Source organism: Agrilus planipennis, unplaced genomic scaffold (assembly GCF_000699045.2).
Source record: "Agrilus planipennis isolate EAB-ADULT unplaced genomic scaffold, Apla_2.0 scaffold14, whole genome shotgun sequence".
Lineage (NCBI taxonomy): Eukaryota > Metazoa > Arthropoda > Insecta > Coleoptera > Buprestidae > Agrilus > Agrilus planipennis.
This window is the reverse complement of record NW_020442313.1, coordinates 96,896-103,080: the sequence shown is the minus strand read 5'-3', so window position 1 is coordinate 103,080 and position 6,185 is coordinate 96,896.

Genomic DNA, 6,185 nt, shown 5'->3' with positions numbered 1-6,185 from the left:
ATATATTGAAAGGTCTAAATCGTTTTTACGCGGTATGATACAAACATTTCTGACATTTTCGGGAACCTATATTGAAGTATTTCCGAGAGGTAGTCCATTAAAAGACATGAGGTAACTACTGCTTCTACACGTGGTAGGAGGAACAAATTGGTAGCCTAAGTCGCCTTTGAACAGCGTGCGATGACTGTTTCTGACATTCTCAGGAACTTATCGGGAACCGTTTCTGAGCGATCGTTCACCAAAGTAGTGGAGGTGCCTACTGCTTCTATGTGAGAATGAAGAATATCTTGGTAGGTCTAAATCGCTTTTACACGTTGTGATACGACTATTTCTGATATTTTCGGGAACCTATATTGAAGTATTTCTGAGAGGTAGTCCTTCAAAAAACAGGAGGTAGGTACTGCTTCTATACGTGATGGGAGGACCAAATGGAAAACGCAAATCGCCCTTTACGGCGTAACACGACGATCTGTGACATTTTTAGGGACCTTTAATGAAGCGTTTCTGACCGATCGTCCACCAATGTACTCGAGGTGCCTATTGCCACTATGCGATAATGGAGAATGGATTGCAAGGTTTAAAACGCCTTTACACGGTGTGATACGACGATTTATGACATTCTCGGGAACCTATATTGATGCATTTCTGAGAGATAGTCCACCATAGAACATGAGGTAATTGCTGCTTCTATAAGTGCTAGGAGGACCAAATGGATAGCCTAAATCGCCTTTGAACGGTGTGATACGACTATTTCTGACATTTTCGGGAACCTATATTGAAGTATTTGTGAGAGGTAGTCCATCAAAAGACATGAGGTAGTTACTGCTTCTACACGTGGTAGGAGGACCAAATTGATAGCCTAAATCGCCTTTGAACGGTGTGGGACGGCGGTTTCTGACATTCTCAGGAACCTATCGTGAACCGTTTCTGAGCGATCGTCCACCAAAGTACTCGAATGCCTACTGCTTCTTTGCGATAAAGGAGAATAAACTGGAATGTCTAAATCGTTTAACACGGTGTGATACGACAATTTCTGACATTTTCGGGAACCTATATTGAAGTACTTCTGAGATATAGACCACCAAAGAACATGAGGTAGCTACTGTTCTACAGGTGCTAGGTGGACCAACATCATAACCTAAATCGCCTTCGAACGGTGTGAGACGACGGCTTGTGACATTCTCAGGAACCTATCGTGAAGCGTTTCCGAGCGATCGTCCACCAAAGCACTCGAGGTTCCCACTGCCTCTATGCCTGAATGGAGAATATATCGGAAGGTATTAATCGCTTTTACACGGTGTGAAGCCACCATTTATGACATTTTCGGGAACCTATATTGAAATATTTCTGTGAGGAAGCCCACCAAAAAACACGAGGCATCTACTGCTCCTATACGTGATAGGAGGACCAAATGGATAACCTAAATCGCCTTTTACGGCGTTAGACGATGATCTCTGACATTTTTAGTGTCCTTTAATGATGCGCTTCTGACCGATCGTACACCAATGTACTCGAGGTGCCTACTGCCACTATGTGGGAATCGAGAATATATGGAAAGGTCTAAATCGCTTTTACGCGGTATGATACAACTATTTCTGACATTTTTGCGAACCTAAATTGAAGTATTTCCGAGAGGTAGTCCATTAAAGGACATGAGGTAGCCACTGCTTCTACACGTGGTAGGAGGAACAAATTGGTGGTCTAAGTCGCCTTTGAACGGAGTGCGATTACGATTTGTGACATTCTCAGGAACCTATCGTGAAGCGTTTCTGAACGATCGTCCACCAAATTACTCGAGGTACCCACTGCCTCTATGCCAGAATGGAGAATATATCTGAAGGTATTAATCGCTTTTACACGGTGTGAAGCCACCATTTATGACATTTTCGGTAGCCTATATTGAAGTATTTCTGAGAGGTAGTCCATTAAGAGACATGAGATGGCTACTGCTTCTACACGTGGTAGGAGGAACAAATTGGTAGCCTAAGTCGCCTTTGAACGGTGTGCGATGACGGTTTCTGACATTCTCAGGAACCTGTCGTGAAGCATAATTGAGCGATCGACCACCAAAGTACTCGAGGAGCCTATTGCCTCTACGGGGTTAAGGAGAATAAACTGGAAGGTCTAAATTGCTTTTACACGGCGTGACATGACTATTTCTTACATTTTCGGGAACCTATATTGAAGTATTTCTGAGAGGCAGTCCACCAAAAAACATGAGGTAGATACTGTTCTACACGTGCTAGATTGACCAACATCATAGCATAAATCGCATTTGAACGGTGTGGCACGACGGTTTCTGACATTCTCAGGAACCTATCGTGAACCGTTTCTGAGCGATCGTTCACCAAAGTAGTGGAGGTGCCTACTGCTTCTATGTGAGAATGAAGAATTTCTTGGAAGGTCTAAATCGCTTTTACACGTTGTGAAACGACTATTTCTGACATTTTCGGGAACCTATATTGAAGTATTTCGGAGAGGTAGTCCTTCAAAAAACAGGAGGTAGGTACCGCTTCTATACGTGATGGGAGCACCAAATGGATAACCTAAATCGCCCTTTACGGCGTGAGACGACGATCTGTGACATTTTTAGGGACCTTTAATGAAGCGTTCCTGACCGATCGTCCACCAATGTACCCGAGGTGCCTACTGCCACTATGCGGGAATGGAGAATGTATTGAAAGGTCTAAATCGCTTTTACACGGTGTCATATGACTATTTCTGACATTTTCGGGAACCTATATTGAGGTATTTCTGAGAGGTAGTCCACCAAAGAACATGAGGTGGCTACTGCTTCTACACGTGGTAGGAGGACCAAATGGACAGCCTATGTCGCCTTCGAACGGTGTGAGACGACGGTTAGTGACATTCTCAGGAACCTATCGTGAAGCGTTTCTGATCGATCGTCCACCAAAGTACTCGAGGTACCCACTGCCTCTATGCCAGAATGGAGAATATATCGGAAGGTATTAATCGCTTTTACACGGTGTGAAGCTCCCATTTATGACATTTTCGGGAACCTATATTGAAGTATGTCTGAGAGGTAGTCCACCAAAAAACAGGAGGTAGCTACTGCTTCTATACGTGATAGAAGGACCAAATGGATAACCTAAATCGCCTTTTACGGCGTTAGACGACGATCTCTGACATTTTTGGGGTCCTTTAATGATGCATTCCTGACCGATCGCACACCAATGTACTGGAGGTGCCTACTGTCACAATGTGGCAATGAAGAATATATTGAAAGGTCTAAATCGTTTTTACGCGGTATGATACAAACATTTCTGACATTTTCGGGAACCTATATTGAAGTATTTCCGAGAGGTAGTCCATTAAAAGACATGAGGTAACTACTGCTTCTACACGTGGTAGGAGGAACAAATTGGTAGCCTAAGTCGCCTTTGAACAGCGTGCGATGACTGTTTCTGACATTCTCAGGAACTTATCGGGAACCGTTTCTGAGCGATCGTTCACCAAAGTAGTGGAGGTGCCTACTGCTTCTATGTGAGAATGAAGAATATCTTGGTAGGTCTAAATCGCTTTTACACGTTGTGATACGACTATTTCTGATATTTTCGGGAACCTATATTGAAGTATTTCTGAGAGGTAGTCCTTCAAAAAACAGGAGGTAGGTACTGCTTCTATACGTGATGGGAGGACCAAATGGAAAACGCAAATCGCCCTTTACGGCGTAACACGACGATCTGTGACATTTTTAGGGACCTTTAATGAAGCGTTTCTGACCGATCGTCCACCAATGTACTCGAGGTGCCTATTGCCACTATGCGATAATGGAGAATGGATTGCAAGGTTTAAAACGCCTTTACACGGTGTGATACGACGATTTATGACATTCTCGGGAACCTATATTGATGCATTTCTGAGAGATAGTCCACCATAGAACATGAGGTAATTGCTGCTTCTATAAGTGCTAGGAGGACCAAATGGATAGCCTAAATCGCCTTTGAACGGTGTGATACGACTATTTCTGACATTTTCGGGAACCTATATTGAAGTATTTCTGAGAGGTAGTCCACCAAAAAACAGGAGGCAGCTACTGCTTCTATACGTGATAGGAGGACCAAATGGATAACCTAAATCGCCATTTACGGCGTGAGACGACGATTTGTGACATTTTCAGGGAACCTTAATGAAGCGTTTCTGACCGACAGTCCACCAATGCACTCGAGGTGCCTACTGCCACTATGTGGGAATGGCGGTCAATATCGCTTTTACGCGGTGTAATACGACTATTTCTGACATTTTCGGAAACCTATGTTGATGTATTTCTGAGAGGTAGTGCATCAAAAGACATGAGGTAGCTACTGCTTCTATACGTGGTAGGAGGACCAAAATATATCCTAAATCGCCTTTGAACGGTGTGGGACGACGTTTTCTGACATTCTCAGGAACCTATCGTGAACCGTTTCTGAGCGATCGTCTATCAAAGTACTCGAATGCCTACTGCCTCTATGCGATACACGAGAATGGATTGGAAGGTTTAAATCGTCTTTACACCGTGTGATACGACGATTTCTGACATTTTCGGGAGCCTATATTGAAGTATTTCTGAGAGGTAGTTTGGCTACTGCTTCTACACGTGCTAGATGGACCAGCATGACAGCCTAAATAGCCTTGGAACGGCGTGGGACGACGGTTTCTGACATTCTCAGCAACCAATCATGAACCGTCTCTGAGCGATCGTCCACCAAAATACTCGAGATGCCTACTGCCTCTATGCGATACAGGAGAATGAATTGGAAGGTTTAAATCGCTTTAACACGGTGTGATACGACTATTTCTGACAATTTCGGGAGCCTATATTGAAGTATTTCTGAGAGGTAGTCCACCCAAAGACAAGGCCTAAATCGCCTTGGAACAGTGTGGGGCGACGGTTTCTGAAATTGTCAAGAACCTATCGTGAAGCGTTTCTGAGCGATCGTCCGCCAAAGTACTCGAGGTGTATACCGCATCTATGCGATAAAGGAGAATAAATTGGAAGTTCTAAATCGCTTTTACACGGTGTAATACGACGATTTCTGACATTTCTGGGAACCTATCATGAAGAATTTCTGAGAGGCAATCCATTAAAAACATGAGGTAGCTACTGCTTCTACATGTGTGAGGAGGACCAAATGGATAGCCTAAATCGAATTTCAATTGTGTGGGACGACAGTTTCTGACATTCTCAGGAACCTATCGTTAAGCGTTTCCGAGCGATCGTCCACCAAAATACTCGAGGTGCCTACTGCTTCTATTCCTGAATGGAGAATATATTGGAAGGTCTAAATCGCTTTTACGCGGTGTGATACGACGATTTCTGACATTTTCGGGAACCTATATTTATGTATTTCTGAGAGGTAGTCCACCCAAAGACAAGGCCTAAATCGCCTTGGAACAGTGTGGGGCGACGGTTTCTGAAATTGTCAAGAACCTATCGTGAAGCGTTTGCGAGCGGTCGTCCACCGAAGTACTCGAGGTACCTGCTGCCTCTATGTGAGAATGAAGAATATATTGGAAGGACTAAATCGCTTCTATACGGCGTGAAACGACTATTTCTTACATTTTCGGGAACCTATATTGAAGTATTTCTGAGAGGTAGTCCACCAAAAAACAGGAGGCAGCTACTGCTTCTATACGTGATAGGAGGACCAAATGGATAACCTAAATCGCCATTTACGGCGTGAGACGACGATTTGTGACATTTTCAGGGAACCTTAGTGAAGCGTTTCTGACCGACTGTCCACCAATGCACTCGAGGTGCCTACTGCCACTATGTGGGAATGGCGGTCAATATCGCTTTTACGCGGTGTAATACGACTATTTCTGACATTTTCGGAAACCTATGTTGATGTATTTCTGAGAGGTAGTGCATCAAAAGACATGAGGTAGCTACTGCTTCTATACGTGGTAGGAGGACCAAAATATATCCTAAATCGCCTTTGAACGGTGTGGGACGACGTTTTCTGACATTCTCAGGAACCTATCGTGAACCGTTTCTGAGCGATCGTCTATCAAAGTACTCGAATGCCTACTGCCTCTATGCGATACACGAGAATGGATTGCAAGGTTTAAATCGTCTTTACACCGTGTGATACGACGATTTCTGACATTTTCGGGAGCCTATATTGAAGTATTTCTGAGAGGTAGTTTGGCTACTGCTTCTACACGTGCTAGATGGACCA